We start from the raw sequence: 22,333 nt of genomic DNA on the forward strand, positions 1-22,333 counted from the left end.
GCCGGTTACTCTTATCAGAGCAAGTTAACAATTCGTCAGGTCCCTAAAAACAGTAAAATCAACTCTGCATTCTTTCAGAAACATATATTGACCCCAATTTATACAGAAGATCTGCCTCGTTTGTATGGGCATGCCATAAAACAAGTGTCTGTGCATATGGATAAGGCCTCCTCACATACATCTCGTTCTACCCAGAACTTTCTGAAGCAGATGGAGACAGACACTGGTATTCGTGCTATTCCATTTCATGACATACCAGTGAAATCACCAGATGCCAATCCCATGGATTTCTGCGGGTTTGGTCTATTGAAAAGGCACTTTCTTCTGGTCGTGTCACTACTCTCGGGGGCCTGTGGAAAGCCTGCCGGGAGGAATGGAAGAAGATTCCACTTCCTGTACTTCGTCGTAGTTCTCTACAGTAGAAGTTACGGTGCAGGGCTATTGCCAGAACACATGGCTATCACATTGAGGCCAACCGATGGTGGTCCCATGGATTTTCATAAGGTTAGTGCTATTTCAAAATTGGACACATATACGCGGATCGACCTTCTGTATATCAAAGTTATGCGTGATTATACACACAATTATGGTATTAACATTTTAAAGTTATTGAGGAATTTCATGGTCAAACTCCGAACATTATTGTCAGATTATGAAATTTATACGAAACCACCGGGAAAGTATACTGTTGCAAACAAAAGAAGAATGATCAAAATCGATGCACCTATGTCGAAGTTCTACGTGAACATATAGACACTGAAGTCGGTTAATTGTTTTCACATTGCACCCGTTGAGCTGTTTTACAGTCTAGCTCTCAAAGAGTCTCATTATATCCTGATGAAATGTATATGGGACTACCAGGAAAGTATATTCTTTCAAATACATACACATAAATTATCAAAATCAGTGCACTTACTGTACGTTGAAATTACGCATGAACATACTCATAACATTGAGAATTGAAAATCTCTTATTTTCTTAAGTCGGTTGAAATGAAGGCAGATTTTAAGTAAGTTCCGTTTTTTAATTCGTTTTCGATCTAATTATTTGACGCACAGAAAATATTTTACGAGGCGCGTGTGAAGAAAAGAGCTGATAATTTTTTAGTGAGGTTGGCAGCACTGATACAAGTTGAGCATCCCTAGTATTCTGTGCTTGCAACAGAGAGTCAGCCGAATGGAGTTGCGTATGTGCCAGAAGTAGTAAAATGAAATGGCTGCCGTAATACAAAAATCCCGCCCCAGATGTGAAGTGGGATCTACCATAATTTCTGAACGCCAAAGGACAAAATGCAGCTGACATCCAACAGGAATTGTGTGCTGTTTACGGACCGACAGCAACAAGTGAAGATAAGGTCAAGGTTTCGGGAAGGGCGCTCAAATGTTCATGACGATAGTCGTACCGGAAGTCCTGGAGTTTACATGGACGATCTGGTGGAATGTGTTACGAGAAAATGCGATTCAACTGCCGGTTCACAATAACTTAACTCCAGAAGTGTCTTGAGAAAACAGTACATCGAATTGTGACTGACAAGCTCGGTTAACACAAACTGTGCACGAGATGGGTGCCAAAAATGCTAACAGACGCTCACAAAGGGTAAAGAATGACAGTTGCACATTATTTTTTGGCCCACTGGAAGGAGGGTGGAGATGACCTCTTTTCTCATAGTGACAGGGAATGAAACCCGGACATCGTGCGCCACTGGGGAGTCAAAGCAGTAGTCAATATAATGGCGGCACTCTAGTTCTTCTGAAGCGAAGAAATTCAAGCGAAAACCACCACTTCACAAAATCATGGCAACAGTATTCTGGAACCAAATAAGTGTGACTCTAGTGGAATTCTTGGAGCTAGGACGAACAATTACAGCAGAAGTACACTGACAAACAGTGAATAATCTGCGACGTGCTATCCTAAATCGGCAGTACGGGATGCTACGCTCTGGAACTCCTCTGATCCATGAGAACGCAAACCCACACGTAGCTGCTCGTACTCTTGAGACAATTCAAAGATTTGTCATTGGTTTTACTAATGATGGTAAACATCAAGTGAAATTTACACTCAATGTTACAAACTATCAATAACGCACGAGATAAAAGCCTTTTAATAAAATACATATACGTTTCCGAAACTGTGGTGGTATGGGGAAAATTATGATTCATGCGATGTTTACAATTATTAATGAATACCAAATATTAAATAAAAACGGCATAGTGTCATTTGGAAACAAACAAAAGTTCCACCAACTTGGCAACACTACCAACCGAATTGCATCGCCCTTACCCACGTATAAATCATCATACTGATATAAACCAACTTTCTGAATTTCATCATAACTTCAACGGATATTTTATGCTTTAACGCGAAATATATATTTCACTCTCCATTGTCGTGAACTGATTTTGGGTCCCGAGTTGGAAACTCTAACTCGAAAACGAAGCGGAATTTGACTCATGTTTGTGGGATCCTTTCTCTTTGATTTGAGGTCAAGATTCATCTCTCAAAACTGCCTTTCAAATCGCCTTTTGTACAGGACCTAAATGCCCATTGGAAATATTTACTAGGGATGGCCACAAAGGTTCGGTTCCGGCGGTACCGGTTCCAGATCTGGAACTGAAAACCGGTTCCAGAACCGGATCTTAGGAACCGATTCCAGGCCTGATCCGAAAGCCCCCAAAGACCCGTAAAGGAGACACAAAGTATACCAAAACACTGCAAAGAAGATTATGCGTTTGTGGCCTCCCCGCCCAGACTCGCTTGTGCATCCAGAAAAATTTTTTTGGTCTACCAGTTTGTGTTTAGCCAATGAATTTGCCAGTTACCCAGCTTGTTTAGCTAAATGAGACAAGCGGCCGCCGCCTGCCTGTCACTTCCACCATTTCATCTAGCACACTGTTCACAGCCTGCCAGCAGCTCGGGTTTAGCGTAGGGATGGCCACAAAGTTCCGGTTCCAGGGGACCGGTTCCGCGAGGAACTAGTTCTTGGAGATCCACTTTTCAGAACCGGTTCTAGAACCGGATCCGTTCAGACCCGAAAACCCTAATATTTACATTCCAAGTACAAAAATCAAAATTTGAATTAATTGCAAACGTTAGGGGCTGCAGCCGCAGCAACGGTTAACGGATATTAAATACCTAGGTACTTCCCCAATAGTTGTAAAAAAAATTCAGATTTTTAAGAGGTGGGATTTATGAGAAAATGGACATGGCATCTTAATGAAATTTTCAGCTTTTCATCATACTATAACGTGGGGTGTAATTATCAGAAAAGTAAGTCCTTTACATTTTCAGGAGACCTTATCGAGTAATCTCGATGCACGAAACAGATGGTTTATATAGCTCGTGAGACAAAAACAAAAGTGTTTGAATTAGCAAAATTTTTACCAAAGTTGGCAACATTGTGAGTAAATTGTGCGATTTCTATTGGACCACAGACGAATTTTGCCCCTCCACCGAAACACACTGCTTTATATTCTTCCTATTATTGCGATTGTGCTTCTAAGTACAAGCTCTACAATACTTTTTCAATTTGACATATTTTTCAGTTTTTCGAGCAATCCGAGAGGAGAGCAGCCACTTTGGAAGGCTGTATATCGAAGGAGAATTTTTATTTTATGCAAAAATAAAAAATACGGGTCTAATAATATTGTGTGTAGATCCCATATTAAAAATATAAATAATATCTGAGCCTATGATGAGGACCAATTTAGTTTTGCCTGGACGATTTGAAATATAATCGGTCATTTGGATAATACACTGTTAGCAACTGAAGAAATGCACAATGTGCTAACGCAAATAGAACTGTACTTAAATACTAGGCCATTCACTTCTTTGCCAAGTGGTCGAAATAATTCGAGTATACTTACACCGGGTCATTTCAAAATTTTAGAAATAGATAGCTGAATGAATATTTGGACAAATTGCAACAGAGGCCAAAATGATGGTCAAAGGTGATAAATTTAAACAAAGGAAAATATCGGTCATTCTATGTTAAGGGGACAAGGATTCCCAGATCGACCACTTTCAAAGTTAATGAAATTTGGTGGGAAGGTTCTATAGTGTCTTCTATAGTTAAGTGCTAAATGCCAATTCAATATCTGCTTTACATGCATGTAATTACGTGGCCTTTCAAAGAGAGGACACTCACTTTCACCTCCGCCCAGCGTTTGCCCAGCGAATTTAAAGATGCAGTAAACTTAAAAATCTGGTAAATAAATACTATGCATCCTTGGACAACTTTTGACACTAATTTAGAATATGGTATTAATTAGCCGTTTAAGCATATTTCAATACAGACAGTTGGGGAAAAAACGTATTCCCGCAATTCAGGTAACACACATTGAATACACAAAATGTGAATGTACCAATTCAACCAAAACTTGGGGGAGTGGCCCCACACCCCATGATGTCAATGTGTGGCTTAAATTCAGTTGCAATGCCTTTCATTTCAACTCAGGCAAAAAAAAAAAAAAAAAAAAAATCCACCATCTCAGATATTGTTGAAACTTTTTTTTTATAGCAAATAGACATGTTTTAAGACCTATATATATATATATATATATATATATATATTATATATATATATATATATATATATATATATATATATATATATATATATATATATATATATATATATATATATATATTGTTTTGTAGAAAAAAATCCCGCCAAGTAATGGGTTGTTAAAGACGGGGAGCACAATTTATGAATTGTAGAAAACATGGAAAATGGTCTACTTCAGAGCCCCACCATTCAACTATGGAGACAGGTAGTTATAATTCTTATTGTGGTATATACATAGGGATATAAAAAACTATATTTTATTATAGTTTGGTTTGCGCATGCGTATCTTTTTGTACATAAATTAACAAATGAACATCAGTTTATCTGAAAAATCGAAGTTTGCAATTTATTTTGTAGCACTTCCGTTTCGGATTTTAAAATTCTGTTTTCACGGTTGGTAAGACCTAGTTACCCGCTTTCAAAAAAAAAAAAAAAAAAAAAGTAATGCTTCTTTGTGCAACCGTTTCGTCGCAAAAAATTCGAGAAATTATCAAATTTTCTAAAATCGCCATTTTCTCGAAAACATATTTTAAAATTCTGAAATTTTGTCAGATGGTCCAACTTTACATGAATAATAAAAACACCAATTATCATCCTCGACCAATGCTTCATGAACTAACTGCAGCTTTTTGAAGTTAGTGAAGTTTCGTTAACTTTGGTATCACAGTTGGCGACACTGGAAACAATAAAAGTGCAACAATTTGATGATGTTTCTGGTTCACATTCATTAAATAACAAACAAAAGTTGTTTCTTGACTTTTTTTTTTATTATTATTTTGATTAAAAAATGCACTCTGAAATAGTAAAATGAGCCTCCCCCTACTTCGATGTTTTCTTAAAGCGAAGTAATCTGAGATGGAAATTACGATACGAAACACACAAATTTTAAATTCACTTACTTAAAATGGTCTTCGGAAACAATTTTTTTTTATTTTATTTTTTTCACATGAATCAATCATTTGCTTGCTTGGTGTCTTCTTCGCTAGCAGCATGTAACCGTGCAGATGCTCCAATAGGTGTTGGTGCACTCACAACTCGGTAGCACATTGTCGATAGTCACAAAAAATTGATTTTCACTTTTCTTATGCTCTCCTGGAAACCTGTACCCTGGTGAATGTCCATGTGGAAGCATAAACAGCACTTCAACTTCACGTAATGTATGATTTATTCATAATATTTCTGCTACCCACCACTGGTTATCATATATACATGTAACAAAAGTTCCTTTTTGTAGACTCTTTAAATCTACACTTTGAATTGCAGCAACTCGTCTTTGGGGAAAGCATGAAGTGTTTATGCTGACCCGTTACTGCCATAAAAACTCCGCCGTTTTCCGAAAGCTAAAGGTGACTTCGTTGAATACCAGTTACCGGTCGCACACTTTCCTTTTTTTATTTTTTATTTTATTTTATTTTACTTTTCTTCTTTTTTTTAATATTGTCGAATTCAATTCCAGGCAACAAAATGACGGAAATACCCGGAGTTTGTACTTACACTACAGTCGAATTCTTCTGTAGCTTTAATAATGTGTATCTGTTTTTACCTACGGTTATGCCACGTTGCCACATTCTTTACAACCTCCCCCCCCCCCCCAATACCGTCCAGAGACTCTTGCATGGCCGGTTTCACTGAAAAACCACTGCTTTATCGGACCTGTCTGCATCTCGAACATTTGAAAGCGATCTTTAAAGTAGGATGCAGCACCGTCAGAAAACATGGACACGGTGTGGGAAATTGTAGACACTTATTTTCACTTATTCGAACCTTTTCGCTTTTCTTCGAGTATTTTTAGAATCTCGTCTATGGCTATGAGTACATGAGCCGAATCGTGTGTTCTGTCGTCGTTTATAACAACAAAACTGTCAATTGTTTCATAATAATATACCGCTACCTTAAAGATGGAAATTTGCTCGTTTTTCCGAGGATAACTCTGAATTTCACTTTGCAGAATGACAGTCCAGTTTTCAGCGAAGTCCACATGAAAGAAAATAGAATTTTTATCTTGAAATTTTATATGCCTTTTGGTAGCAATTAGTTCGTTTTTGGATTTTCTTGAAGTACTCATGAATTACAATTCTTACAGTTAAACCAGCAACGTACAATACGAAAACAGAAAGTAGCTTTATTTTTTTTTTTTTTTTTTTAACGAGATCGTTGATTTCCCGTATGGCATACGTAACACTTTCATTTTCACCAGGATCAATAATTAAAGACTCCATACTTATTCCTTCCACTCCAGGCCATTCACCACATTCTCGAAAAAGACAGCTGTCATTTTCCACAGATCATACTACTAAAGAAAATAGGTCACTCATGACAGCTTCAATACAGGCTGCATCTTTGATTTGTTGCAACGCAGTAGCAGCTAACTTAAAATTTGCACAATACACACACACACACACTTTCCTCGCAGGTTGTGGACTGACCCATTTTGGTCGAATACTATAAAATTTCGAGTGGCCCACTCTTATGCTGGGATTGTTCTGTTTAAAAAGTCTGTATGTAAATTTCTTTGATGGAACGCGTAAGAAAACGTTTCAATTTCTATCACTGTATTTTTCTTCTTGTCTATTTTCCTATCACTGTAATGACATCGCACATATTGGGACTTTGACTGAAGCATTCCAAATCCGCTAAAAATCAAGAATGCTCCTAACCGAGTCAGTGATGATGAATATACATGTAAGAAAGGGTAGTGAAAACAAGTAGATTTGGCAATGATACGAGTTTCAATAGCACATGTCATGGTGTCATACTACAGGCTTTCTAATGCTAATGAAAAAAAAATATATATATATAGGAATTCACGACAAAATATAGGAGGTTTTGTGAAGTCGTGAAAAAGGAACATTTGAATTATCCAATCGGTAGAAATAAATAAAACATGGATATTACACCAATTGTTATATGAACATACATTCTACTCTAAATATAACTAAATGGGTAATTATCTCATTGTAAAATTTTATACGAGCTTCTTAGCTCACCAGCACTAAGCAACGACCATTAGGAAAGTGTAAAAAGGAGATGTAAAAGATAAAAGTTGTAAAAATCAATACAAAATTCATTAAAAAATCATAAAACACATGATACAAAGAGTGGATTGTGAACTATCTAAATATACAATTGTACACAGATCTTAGTGCATCTAAGGAAATATATACAACAGTAAAAGTATCAGTTACACCTTAATTGAATACGCTCATTTGCCATCTTCCGTTTCTCTTTGTTTTGCTCGTCTTGAATTTTCTTTTTCTTTTCTTTTCTTTTTTTTTAAACTTTTTTGTTCCATTTTGTAGGTGTATGAATACTTTTTGCGCTAACTGTATATTCTTTAGTGTAGTTATCTTTACACAATAAGCAGGGAAGGACGAAACCCAGAAAAGTCTCAATTCAATCACCCTACTGTGGAGACAAAAGATCTTTCAACCACCCACACCTTATATTATTTTTACAAGTGCAAGTAGCAATGCCACATATATATATATAGGAGGTTTCGTTAAAATATAGGAAGAGACGCAAATACATAGGAAAAATAGGTGCACTGGAAAGCCTGCATACTAGTTACAGATGGTGATCAGAAAAATGGAAACACCTGAACGCAATTGCAACTTACCAGATTAATATGGTGTCGGGCCACCTTTCGCGTTCAGAACAGCCTTGATGCGACGTGGGATGGAGGCATAGAGGTCGTAAATGGTAGCAAGTGGAATTTTACACCATTCCTCGTGCAGGGCATCGGGCAGTTCTGTGAGAGAGGATGGAGGTGGAAATCGTCGCCGGAGTCGTGTTTCCAAGACGGACCACAGATGTTCAATTATGTTGATATCTGGGGATTGGGCGGGCCAGGGGAGGTGTTGAACTTCATCCCGATGTTCCTCAAACCACGCTGCAACAACGCCAGCTGTGTGAATGGGTGCATTATCATCCTGGAAGATGGCGTCATTGTCCGGGAACAACATTCGGACCAAAGGATGCAAGTGGTCTCCTAAAATTGCGACATAATCGTTGGCAGTCAGGGTTTGCCCAAGTGGGCCCAGCCCGAAAAAAACCACCGGGTTTTTTCGGGTTGGACCCACCTGAAAAAAAACACCTTAAAACCCACCTGAGTTTTTGAGCTTTTGATGACATTGAAAGTGATTTTTTAATCAAATTTTGGACTTTCCTCGGGCGAATTAAATGCTTTCACGTTAAGGTATACAACAACATTCTACATAAGACCTTTATAAAGTTCTGAATGCACTGAATAAATGAAAAAGCCTTATCTTAGCTTGAGATAATTATATAACAAATTAATGTATTGATTATGCTTATAGCCTATTTGAAAAAAAAAAATGCAATTTTATATTTTAGAAAATACATTCCGTAAATAGTGTGCTCTCCGACTCGGCTATGCCGAGGGGCGTTATCCCTCATAGGGGAGACCGGAACACATTGTCACAATTTTCACGTTTTATTTCCTTGTGATGCTCGTGTAAGGCCGAAAATTGTAACTTTTAGTATACACATACTTTGTTATCTTGTGCATAACATATATTTCTCTGTCCAATGTAACTCGCTCTGAACTGGACTTATGTACTATGTTTTATGATCAATACAGTTGTTACAATGTACCCCATATTCGGGGTAAATTGTCACAATATATGGGGCAAATTGTCACTTGTTATTCTTGTGGCACTTCCCAGAAATTGGTAGATATTATTAATGCAACTATTACTAATGCAAAAAGACTGTAAATGTTACCAGCATTAAATACTGAGCGTCTGAAAGAGAATCAAAACATAATTAAATGAAAGGGGAAACTATATTAGTTAAATAGGAAAGAAAGTAGGGGGACCTGTAGCTTATATTTTCTCAACCTAAGAGATTTATTGTTACATCAAGCTTTGTAGGAAAACCAAAACTGCCATGAAAACAGAACTAACTGATAGCTAAGGAATCAAAACTACAAACTGAAAGGTCATAACAAAATGACGAAATTATCAAATCATAGCCTACATCTCCAATAGGCCTACACAAAATTAGCCAATTGCATTTAAGTTGTTTCTGATTGTAGTTTATGAATTGCAAAGAATTCCTCTGAGAAGTTTAGTTGCTTTTTATTAGTACGTACCGCAAATTAGTTTGAAAATGTTTATCCTTTTGTTTCTACAAAGTACCATACTTGGAGATCATCGTCAGAGTCACAGTTAATACACACGTAAAACAAGTTCTGCTTACTTCAGTTTTCATAGGCTGATTCCGTACATCGAATACACTGAATCCACTTCTCGCTACATGTACTCGCACTGTATGGATCGCCATAAACTAAACACAATGTGTCGTCGTCCTCTGAGGAAGAATCGTAATCTTCTTTGGACCTTCGTTGACATTGTTTATAGGTGCAAAACTATTTGATTGGGGAGTTCTTATAGCAAGATCACCATGTCTTTTCAGAAATACCGGACACCAGTCTGGACTAGCAATAGCCTTTTCATTCCACGACTCTGGGCATTTCAATCCTAGCGCTTTTGCATAGTTGTAAGCCAAATCGCGAGCCTCTTTTGAAGAGAGTCCAAATTATATGTGCGAAGCTTGTTTTGGTATGATACTAGTAATTCTTCCTAGTATTAGTATTACGAAGAGTAACCTAATGTAAATAAGCATTGGCCGAACTGTAGTTCGCCATCTGTAACACGTGCACAAAATCTTGCCAACGTTCTGTTGTGGACATGAAATTCTTTAGCAGCTTTAGGCCTACGTATTGATATGGGGTTGTTATTTCTTTTCATAGCTCTTGCTGCAACCAGTTGATCTTCCATTGGTGGTGCTTTCCTCTCTGTCTTTCTTTTGTATATTCTCACCGTCTGCGAAACCGAGATAACCCTATCGTTTGTATTATACATAACACACAGTGGGGCACATTGTCACAGTGACAACATACCCCGTCTTATTTGTGACAACTTGCCCCACGCGTCGCCATTTCTCTTTTTACAAAATATCTATACCAAACGAAAGATTAGGCGCATTCAAAGTAGCACATTACGAAGCTCTATTTGTAGCCTACATAACACACACACAAATATTTGCTTCTAGCGCTTTCACGAACACACAAAACAACAATTACAGGACTCGGACAATTTACATTCCGGCACTGAAAACAGACAAAGTTCAACTGACGCAGCACCGTTGTTCCCGCGCATCTCCAAACGAGTACAGTTAGTAGTGACATCTAGTAAGTAAACAAGAAAGCAGCACCGGCGCGCTAATGTTTTCGCTTTTTTCAGAATTGCTACTGTGACAACGTGCCCCGGTCTCCCTTACGTTTGACGACTTTAAAGCCATATGTGCCGGTACTACCAGTAAATATGTAGTGCATTAGTAAAACTATTAGTATTATTTCTTACCTTTGAAGGTAGCACATGTATTCTTTAGTAAAATTTAGTTTTCCAACAATAATAGTTTAGTTCAGCTATTTGTTGGTATTCTTCAAATAAGCATTCATTAGAATCAACACCAACAACAGCGTAAAAATTGTCAAATTTAAGAAGCTTAATGCTCAGAGTTCCGAAAACTACGTAACACTTACTACTTCAAGTGCTGAATTCAAACTTCAGTACTAGTGGAAGTTTCGATGTACAATAAAGAAAGCTGCATTTTCGAGGGGGGAAAAAATCGGAAAAGAAATGCTCGGGAAATTCCCGCAATTGAACGCACAAATAATTGGAACTGAATACTTCAACAATAAAACTATTTATTTTACGCTGGAAGATGTTTAATTTCATTTAAGACATTTTGAAACATTCACTTTATAAAATATGAATTATATCTTTGCAAATTGTTTTAAACTAATTTTGTGGGAAGAAACTTTTTGCAACAAATGCTCGGGAATTTCACCTAACTGAACGCACAAAATATCGAAAGTGACCTTCAAATAAAACCAATTATTTTACGCTGTTAAATTAATATATTTGGTGTTCATATTTGGCAAACGTCACTAAGGCTTCTGGAATGAATCGATATACATTTGTTCGTTCGTCTGCCTGTACCACACATACTGCTGGGTACCACCTTCGATGTTTTAAGTTTAAATTTTCAGGGCACAAGCACGAGACATAAAATTTCCAGTATAAATTTGGCGGCATACAAACGTAAATTTCAAAATGGTGGCTTTAAAAAAAATAGCAGGTATCCACGCTACAAAGTGCAATTTTCGGTCTATTAAGTTGAATTTTTTAGAATATAAGCATGAGACACACTAAATTAGCCGTATATATTTTGGCGGTGATCTAATGTAAAATTTCAAAAGGGCGGCCATTTTTCCAAAACAGCAATGAATAGAAAGTTGTGACAATGATAATCTTGAAATATAAATCACATTTTAACACTTTTACTCCAAAGACACTGAAATATTTCGAAAAAACCCACATGGGCCCAGGTGAGTTGGGCTTTTTTTTTAAAAAAAAAAACGTGTTTTTTCAAGCCCTGTTGGCAGTGATTCGTCCGCTAAGTGTGACCACAGGACCCAATGAAAACCATGATATTGCGGCCCACAGCATCACTGAGCCGCCGCTATGTTTCACAGTTGGGCGGAGACACTGCAGATCATAAGCTTCTTTGGGCGTTCTCCACACATAAACACGGCCCGTGGTTGGGAATAGTGTGAAGGATGACTCATCCGACCATATCACACGTTTCCAGTCCTCAACGGTCCAAGTTGCATGGTTGCGGCACCATTTGCGGCGTGCGAAAGCGTTATAGTCCCTGATGAGCGGTTTGGCCCGTGCAACACGACCCAGTTCATGCCATGTAATTCGCGGCGGACTGTGATTGTCGAAACAGGGTGGGGGACGTGCTGATTGAGTTCCTCAGTCACTTGCTCCGCAGTGGCACGACGGTTCTGTGTGACAATGCGCTTTAATACCCGGCGTGACCTGTCACTCATGATTTTCTTCCGCCCACTGTTCCGCTTCCCCGATGTGGTTTTCCCGTGTTGTGTAGGCCGTCATCACCTTCGACACTGTCCCACGCGACACACCTAACACAGTAGCCACTGCCATCACACTCACTCCACATAACCGCGCACCAACAATTTGCCCTCTTTGAAAATCTGAGAGGCCTCCCATTTTACACTACCTCCGTCTGCTGCAGCCACTGGACACTGCTGTTCCACTGCGCCTGACGTAGTATGGAGACCGACCTAACACACCACCACCAGCGGTCCAGCGCTGCGGGCGCCACGACACCACTGCCAACCCATACATCTGACGTGTTGCGAACTACAAGTGTTTCCATTTTTCTGATCACCATCTGTACGCTTTACTTGTAAACATTAAATACAGCTCCAGTACACCGTGCAGAAATACAACGTCGGTAGAAAATAGCATTTACTAGAGTTATTTTTTATATGTATTCACTTATTTAATCAGTCACCGGTAATGATTTTACACTAGTAACTCTACACATGTAAATACAGCTTTATTACTTTGTATTTAATTCTGTCGCGTCCAGAACTTTTTCCTTATGAATATGTCTTTTCTTGCATTTTACCACTAAACGTCCAGAATGTGGTGTGCAAAAACTACACCAGCGATGAACAAAAACATTTCCAAAATAAAATTAAAGCAGATAGGGAAGTGAAACAGGAGTAACTGTAAGATATATCAACATAACCAAAAAAATTAGGAAAATAACGTTTAAATAGCTTTGTTTCTTCGATCATGGGGAAGCATAAGCGGAACCACAGGTAAATTTTACAGAGAAAACACAGTACAAAATTAATGGTATAGCGTGTGAAATTTGTAGTCTCCAAATTTCCATCATCCCTGTCTCTCCTTCCAAATTCTTGGAAATCACTACAAATATGCTAGTCTACATTCCAAAATTATATACGTCAAATATATTACTAGAACATAAAAATATAAACTATAAGAATGTCTCAAGAATATTATTCGAACATTGTCACCTAATTACACGATGAAAACAGTGTAAACAGAACTAACCTTTTTGACTATTTCAAATAAATCAGCTACTAAGTTAAACAACTTCCGCATCAAAATTGAAACAAATTCATCATCCCAACGTTCTTCGTTATAAGGCCTGTATCCTATTATATAAATATTTCTGTATAACAAATCTCTACTATAATCCCATACAAGACTACATTATCTCTGCAAATCCGAAATCCGTGGAGAAAGTTTTCACTAACCATCAGCGTTGCCAACTAATTAATAGGACACAATGTTGCCAAAAGTTTGGCACAAAAGTCGCTAAATGAAAGATGAGACTCCAATTTTGGGTAAAGGTCGCTAAAAAAAAAAAAATAAATAAAATGAAAAAATAAAAAAATAAAATAAAAATGAAAACTGTTTTTATACAGTATATGGAAATAATTTAGTTTCCGGGGATGGGGTATAATCAGCAACGAAACATATATGATATATATAGCAATCGATTCAGCTTGACAAAACATATCGATCAATACCAAATTTAACTACTTCCGGTTTACAGAGACTAATTTAGTTACCTGAGGTGTAGTATAGTTAGAAAACACCCATCAGTCGAATCACCTTGACAAGACAAATCGGTCGATACCGATTTAACTACGGTTTACGGAGCCTAATTTCAGGGGCGAACTGGGAATATTAGGGCCTAGGCCGCGATTATCAAGGAGGGCCCTCAGACTATAACACCAATTTCTAAAATAGCGTACAATGAACATCTGCGATGAGCCTTCGCGTTGTGCAGTTGTAAATTCGTTTTTACTAGGTTTTTGCAAGCTATGATTTATCATTGGTCATTGGAAATTTGATGTCATAGCAAGTTTTAATCAAACAGCAAAGCACAGGATATCCAGAAACATAAACTCTCGAAAGAATATTTTATAATTATTATTGTATTTCATATAGTACCAGGACTGTAGCCAGCCCAAAAAAGTAGGGGGGCAGCTGAAGTTAGGGGGCCCGATGCAACCATATTGTAATTCATCACCATATTATAGTTCATTTACCATTCTACCGTGCTAAGTTTAGGGGAGCCAGCCAAAATTTAGGGGGGCGGCCCCCCTAGACCGCCCTGGATACGGGCCTGTATAGTGGCTGAAACACTAAACAAATAACAACCGATAACTTTTTCAGTGGAATGAACAGGACAGCTTACTAAAAAAGTGAACAAGACAGCTTATTAAAAATTGAAACACTAAACAGCTAAAACTAATATGGGTAACCAGGGCAAGAGTGAACGCCGGGGCAAGAGTGAAAACAATATTTACGGAGAAGTGGCAACGTCGGTAAATAAGCGAATGTTGAAAACTAGGTCGGCATGGCACATGTCAGAACGGAAAAGGGAACGAGCAGTGTGCTTGCAGTGTGAAGAGTGGAAAGTTTGTTTTAGAAAGAAAGCAGTAAAAGATTCGTAGGTCGTGTCACAGTATGTAATGTAGGTTCAGTTGAAGGTACAGGACTGGAAATATATCATGGAAAAGCTGTATCGGTTCGTATTTCTTATCAGTAGTACGCAAGAAGAAAAAGTGCTTAGACGGGGGGGGGGGGATGGTGGACAGTGATTGGAATATGCCTGAGGCGGGGCAAGAGTGTACGTGGCAAGCGTGAACGTTCACTCTTGCCCTTTCTGGTATAGTTGGGTAAAGAAAATATGGGAGCCAACATGTAAAATTGAGTAAAAGACATTTGCAGAGGTAAGAGAAATTGGCGGCCATAGACTACTAACAAAACATTTGCATTATCGTTTAGAATTTCACAGCCTGAGCACATACCATACCGCACGGGAATGTCGACAGGCAATGCTGCGCGGGAACACAAAAGAAGCTAGGAAACCAAACAAGTAATTCCCATCAAAGTCATCCAACCAACCACAAAGCATCATCCATCAGTCAAATATACCTGTACCGGACATCATGGACCCCATAAGCATTCCGGCAGCGGACCACCGTAGGTCCATCGACGCGCGAATGTTGGGCCGCTGGCGGGCGCCGCCGTCCGGCCACCTGCTCGATTACACTAATTACGCCTTCGTGCCGCCGGCGGGGTATCCGCCATAATCCCGCTGCTCCCCCGCCTTTAGTCGATACCCAGCTGCTGAGTAGTTTGTAACAAATAAGTAAAGCAAGTTCCTAATTATATATTCATAACACGTAGCAAGCTGCTTTACTTTTCTGCATGTTAAAATCAAACTTGACATTGATGAATAGCTTTGAATTACATATTCCGCGGAGATGTTGTACATAATAATTGTTTTTACGGGCGGTCTTTTTATAGTATGACAGTTTGAAGAATGGATACACCCTTTTTTCCGGTGAAAAAAGAAATGTTAATTGGACAAGCAGAATACAGAAAAGACCTTTCGGAAATAAAATATGCAGATCACACACGTAGAACAAGGTAATTCATTAATATGCAGCACATGTAACGCGGCAGCTGCTGCTGGAGAATATTCTAGAAATTTTGATCGTTGGAATGGGATATCACGTGATGGACGAAGCATATTAAATACCCAGAGTTTTTTAGTGAAAAGGAGTTAGATTGGTTTTAAAGCATGGATTTACCGAAACCTTTGAATTTTAGTACAAGAGGTGAAAGTGATCTTGCAGAATCGTCATCTTTGCCGGGGACAGAGGTTTTATTCCAACCGGTGGTGATCCCGCAACTTCCGCCACTGGAAACAGAAGTTACCCCGCCCAACTCGGATGTATTACCGGGAACAGAATTTTTATCCCAACCGGTGGTGAGCCCGCAACTTTCGCCATTGGAAACAGAAGTTACCCCGGCCAACTTGGATGTATTACCAGGAACAGAATTTTCATCCCAACCGGTGGTGAGCCCGCAACCTCTGCCACTGGAAACAGAAGTTTTCCCGTTACTTGATGTTGAAAACGAAATAGAAGAATATACCCCTACACCTTCACCAACAGTGAGTAATTCCCCGGTGGAGAATTGGGAGTTGGAAGAATTTTTGAATTTGCCATGTGAGTGTACTGTGGAACGTACATCATTGGATTGTATAAAAGACTGTATAATATACTGGAAACCAGACGATATATGTATTTGTTTTGCTTGCGGGTTCGGAGACGGCAGTCAATGGATACACGATTGTTTGGTGTTGGATACGGAATCTCTTGAACGGAAAGCTATAGATGTTGTAACGAAATTTGAAGTTCGTGAAGAATTATTATCAATTTACAGAAAAAAGCATGGACAGCCTTTTGCGATGATATGGAATTTCATTGAACGTTTCCGAGATCTTGTGTGGGACTTTGAATATAGACCCATTTTATTAAAAGTTTTACTAGAAAAAGATTATGGGAAATACGTGGACATATGGTAAATTGTGTATTGTTTGATTTCCTTTTATTAGTAATCAAGTATTGTGATAGTGAGAGTTGTGGACAAAACATTAGTGAAAGTTGTGTGTTAGAAACGATAACTGTATACTTACGCTCAAATGGAATAAGTGGTATGCAGCATAATCCTGGAACTTTTCTTGAAAAGCACTTGTTGAATGATAAGACTTTAGTAGAATTCTTTGAAATTTTTCATGAACGGCATCGTGAAATTTCAATCACAAACTTTATGTTAAAAACTGGTGAATGTTTAAAAAATACTGAATTTATTGGACAACTTATTCCAGTTGTCATGGAACGTAGTAGTAATTGCAAGACTTGAGGCAAATTTTTCAGCCCCCTGGAGCATGGCGCCCGCCGCCGCCAAAATTTTGCGCCCCCTGGCGCCCGCCGCCCATTTTTTGGGTTACGTGGCCCGGGGTCAATGACCTAGGGGTACTTAGGACCACCCCTTTTAGATTTTGGCAGGGGTACCTAGGACCATCCCCCTTACATTTTGGAAATTGCCAAATCTAAAAATTTTCGTGTGGTAGCCTAGGACCATAGTATGTACCTTAATCAGTATTGGGGGTCTATGTCGTTCCCTTTTATGGGTAAAAAATTGCCAAAAAGTCAAATTTCGGGGGTTTTTGACCTAATTTATCCCCTTTGATGAGGTGTTATTATCCTATATGGTTATATGGGCGTATATAAGGGTCCATTACCTTTCATAAGATATGGATACATTTGTGCACCCCTTTAAAAATTTGGGAGGGGTACATTGGCCCACCCCTTAACTTTTGGAAATTGCCCAATTTAAACATTTGGTATTATAGTACTGGACCCTAATATGTTTTATGATAAATTTGGGTGGTCCACCTCGTTCCCTTTTAGGGGTACAAAATTGCCAAAATATAAATGTAAGCAATACGTTGTACCACGTGTTTGGTCTTTTGGCCCAGTTTATCCTCTTGGTTGAGGTCCTATTACCTTATATGGTTATATGGTTATGTATAGGGGTCCATTACCTTTCATAAGATATGGGTACATTTGTGCACCCTTTAAAATTTGGGAGGGGTACCTTGGCCCACCCCTTAAATTTTGGAAATTGCCCAATTTAAACATTTGGTATTATAGTACTGGACCCTAATATGTTTTATGATGAATTTGGGTGGTCCACCTCGTTCCCTTTTAGGGGTACAAAATTGCCAAAATATAAATGTAAGCAATACGTTGTACCACGTGTTTGGTCTTTTGGCCCAGTTTATCCTCTTGGTTGAGGTCCTATTACCTTATATGGTTATATGGTTATGTATAGGGGTCTATTACCTTTCATAAGACATAGGTACGTTTGTGCACCCCTTTAAAAATTTGGGAGGAGTACCTTGGCCCACCCTTTAAATTTTGGAAATTGCCCAATTTAAACATTGGGTATTATAGTACCGGCACTAACATGTATTATGATAAATTTGGGTGGTCCACCTCGTTCCCCTTTAGGGGTACAAAATTGCCAAAATATAAACGTTGTGGCCCAGGGTCAATGACCTAGGGGTACTTAGGACCACCCCTTTTAGATTTTGGCAGGGGTACCATGGCCCACTCCCCTAAATTTTGGCAGGGGTACCTAAAACCATCCCCCTTACATTTTGGAAATTGCCAAATCTAAAAATTTTGGTGTGGTAGCCTAGGACCATAGTATGTACCTTAATCAGTATTGGGGGTCTGTCATTCCCTTTTATGGGTAAAAAATTGCCAAAAAGTCAAATTTCGGGGGTTTTTGACCTAATTTATCCCCTTTGATGAGGTGTTATTATCCTATATGGTTATATGGGCGTATATAAGGGTCCATTACCTTTCATAAGATATGGATACATTTGTGAACCCCTTCAAAAATTTGGGAGGGGTACCTTGGCCCACCCCTAAACTTTTGGAAACTGCCCAATTTAAACATTTGGTATTATAGTACTGGACCCTAATATGTATTATGATAAATTTGGGTGGTCCACCTCGTTCCCTTTTAGGGTACAAAATTGCCAAAATATAAACGTAAGCAATACGTTGTACCACGTGTTTGGTCTTTTGGCCCAATTTATCCTCTTGGATGAGGTCCTATTACCTTATATGGTTATATGGTCATGTATAGGGGTCTATTACCTTTCATAAGACATAGGTACGTTTGTGCACCCCTTTAAAAATTTGGGAGGGGTACCTTGGCCCACCCCTTAAATTTTATAAATTGACCATTTTACATATTTGGTATAATAGTATAGGACCCTAATATATATTACTATAAATTTGGGTGGTCCACCTCGTTCCCTTTTAGGGGTACAAAATTGCCAAAATATAAACGTAAGCAATACGTTGTACCACGTGTTTGGTTCTTTGGACCAATTTATCCTGTTGGATGAGGTCCTACTACCTTATATGGTTATATGGTTATGTATGGGTGTCTATTCCCTATCATAAGAAATAGGTACATTTGTGCACCCCTTTAAAAATTTGGGAGGTGTACCTTGGCCCACCCCTTAACTTTTGGAAACTGTCCAATTTAAACATTGGGTATTATAGTACTGGATCCTAACATGTATTATGATAAATTTGGGTGGTCCGCCTCGTTCCGTTCTAGGGGTACAAAATTGCCAAAATATAAACGTTAGCAATACGTTGTACCACGTGTTTGGTCTTTTGGACCAATTTATCCTCTTGGATGAAGTCCTACTACCTTATATGGTTATATGGTTATGTATGGGTGTCTATTCTTAATCATAAGAAATAGGTACAGTTGTGCACCCCTTTAAAAATTTGGGAGGGGTACCTTGGCCGACCCCTTAAATTTTAGAAATTGCCCAATTTAAACATTGGGTATTATAGTACTGGATCCTAACATGTATTATGATAAATTTGGGTGGTCCACCTCGTTCCGTTCTAGGGGTACAAAATAGCCAAAATATAAACGTAAGCAATACGTTGTACCACATGTTTGGTCTTTTGGACCAATTTATCCTCTTGGATGAGGTCCTACTACCTTATATGGTTATATGGTTATGTATAGGGGTCCATTACCTATCATAAGAAATAGGTACATTTGTTCACCCCGGGAGGGGTACCTTGGCCCACCCCTTAAATTTTAGAAATTGTCCAATTTAAACATTTGGTATAATTGTATAAGACCCTAATATATATTACTATAAATTTTTGTGGTCCATCTCGTTCCCTTTTATGGGTACGAAATTGCCAAATTTTAGTACAACCACGTGTTTCGTTTTGACCTAATTTATTCCCTTGGATGAGGTCCTATTACCTTATATGATTATATGGTCATGTATAGGGGCCCATTTCCTATCATAAGACATAGGTAGATTGATACACCCCGGGAGGGGTACCATAACCAATACCTTAAATTTTGGAATTTTTCCAATTTAAGCATTCGCTATCATAGTACATGACCTCAATATGTATCATGATAAATTTGGGTGGTCCACATCGTTCCCTTTCATGGGTAAAAACAATTGCCAAAATATAAACATAAGCAATATGTTGTACCACGTGTTTGTTTTGGCTCAATTTATCCCGTTTCATGCGGTCTTATTACCGTATATGGTTATATGGTCATGTATATAGGTTCATTTCCTATCATAAGACATTGGTACATTGATGCACCCTTTAAAATTTGAGAGGGGTATCTTGGCTCATTCACTCAGTTTTAGAAAATTGTTTAATATAAGCATTTGGTATCTTCGTACAGGTCTTCAATATGTACCACTATAAATTTGGATGGTCCACATCGTTCCCTTTCATGGGTAAAGAACTACCAAAAATCAAATTTCGGAGGTTATTGACCCCTATTTAATACGTTATATGGTTTATTACCTTTATATGTTTATGTGCCCTTTTAAATTTGGGAATTATCAAATAACAAAATTCGGTAAACGTTTTTCTAGGACCCATTGGTGTTCCTCTTATGGCCAAATATTCAAAATTTAAAGGTTATTGACCGGCTTTATTATTGAATAACTACAGGATTTATTACTTTTTCATAAGACACAGGTGTATTTGTGTACCAATCTTAAATTTTGGGAGGGGTACATTTCTTATTGTCATATTAATAATTGGTAATTGTTCTTAAAATTGGATAGTAACTCATTCGTTGGGTAAATCATTGTCAAATATGAGTATGATCATGTGATCAGTTATTGACCTATGATGGGATTAGGAGTCCAGGACATTGGTACGTTTAAACTTTGTAGGATAATTTGAGAATTGTCAAATGAAATTGCGTCATTGGTTTCGATTATTACAACCTATGGACCAAATATAAACGTAAGCAATACGATGTACCACGTGATTGACCTTGATGAGGTACTGTACAGGGATACATAGCTAACCTTATTGAATCTTATGACTCATAGTCTTAAGGGAATACATGCTACAACACTGGCAAAGTTATTGTTGATGCAATTTGATTGGTTGATCACTATCTTTCGTGCAATCTGATTGGTTGCTGATTTTCAAATCTTTGCTGCATTCAGTTTTAAGTTTTGTTTAACATTTAAAGTTTTTGAAATTTTTGTTTGAAACTTTGGTTTGACATTTTTTCGTTTGATATTTTTAGTTTGAAAATTTTTGTTTCGAAGTTTGTTTGAAATTTGTTTTGAAATTTTTGTTTCAAAATTTTTTTGTTTGAAACTGGTTTGAAATTTTTTTAGTTTGAAAAATTTGTTTCGAAAGTTTTGTTTAAAAAATTGTTGTTTGAAATTTTTGTTTCAAAATTTTTTGTTTGAAATTTTTTGGTTTGAAATTTTTGTTTCAAAATTTTGTTTGAAATTTTTGTTTCAACATTTTTTGTTTGAAATTTTTTGTTTTGAAATTTTTGTTTCGAAATTTTTTGTTTGAAATTTTTGTTTCAAAGTTTTGTTTGAAATTTTTGTTTCAAAATTTTTTGTTTGAAATTTTTTGTTTTGAAATTTTTGTTTCGAAATTTTTTGTTTGAAATTTTTGTTTCAAAGTTTGATTTGACATTTTAAAAGTTTGTGCACTCATTAGTAAAGAACCGGAACTGTTTAGAACAAAAACCTCTGGCAACATTGTGGTGCAATAGTACACGTCAGAACATGATAATGCAACGTCATCAGTTTTTCATCATATATAAGTATCGTTCGAGTTAGTATTCATGATAACATCATCATGGCTACTTGTCTGCAGTTTCTAAACACGCGTGATGTGATGAAATCATTTACCAAGATTACTGATTTACAACAGAATGTACCTTATAGAATCTTAGCTAGCCAAATGATCCCTACAAAGTTTGGATTAAGAATCGTAGTGAAGCTTGAAAATGATAAGAATATAATTTTACCAGCAAGATATTTTCCCATGGAAGCATCAAAACAAGAAGAACTGCTGCGTTTCTTAAATACTGGATCTGTATCTTTATGTTACAAAGGATTCTTGGG

The 22,333-nt window shown here is 37.7% G+C and overlaps 1 protein-coding gene across 4 annotated transcripts in view; it reads right to left on the reverse strand.

The window, feature by feature from the left end:
• The window catches only part of LOC145693373 (MKRN2 opposite strand protein), a 148,730-nt gene extending 134,967 nt beyond the window's left edge, over positions 1 to 13,763 (reverse strand). For 3 of the 4 annotated variants that reach the window (XM_081769317.1, XM_081769316.1, XM_081769315.1), the window contains exon 1: positions 13,546 to 13,763. The gene's annotated coding sequence lies outside the window, so the exon portion shown is untranslated. The remainder of the gene's footprint in view (positions 1 to 13,545) is intronic. The other variant, XM_081769314.1, reaches the window with a different exon arrangement.
• Between the last annotated feature and the right edge of the window lie 8,570 nt (positions 13,764 to 22,333).

The sequence above is a fragment of the Thermobia domestica genome, chromosome 8, assembly GCF_964235325.1.
Source record: "Thermobia domestica chromosome 8, izTheDome1.hap1.1, whole genome shotgun sequence".
In the NCBI taxonomy this organism is placed as follows: Eukaryota; Metazoa; Arthropoda; class Insecta; order Zygentoma; family Lepismatidae; genus Thermobia; species Thermobia domestica.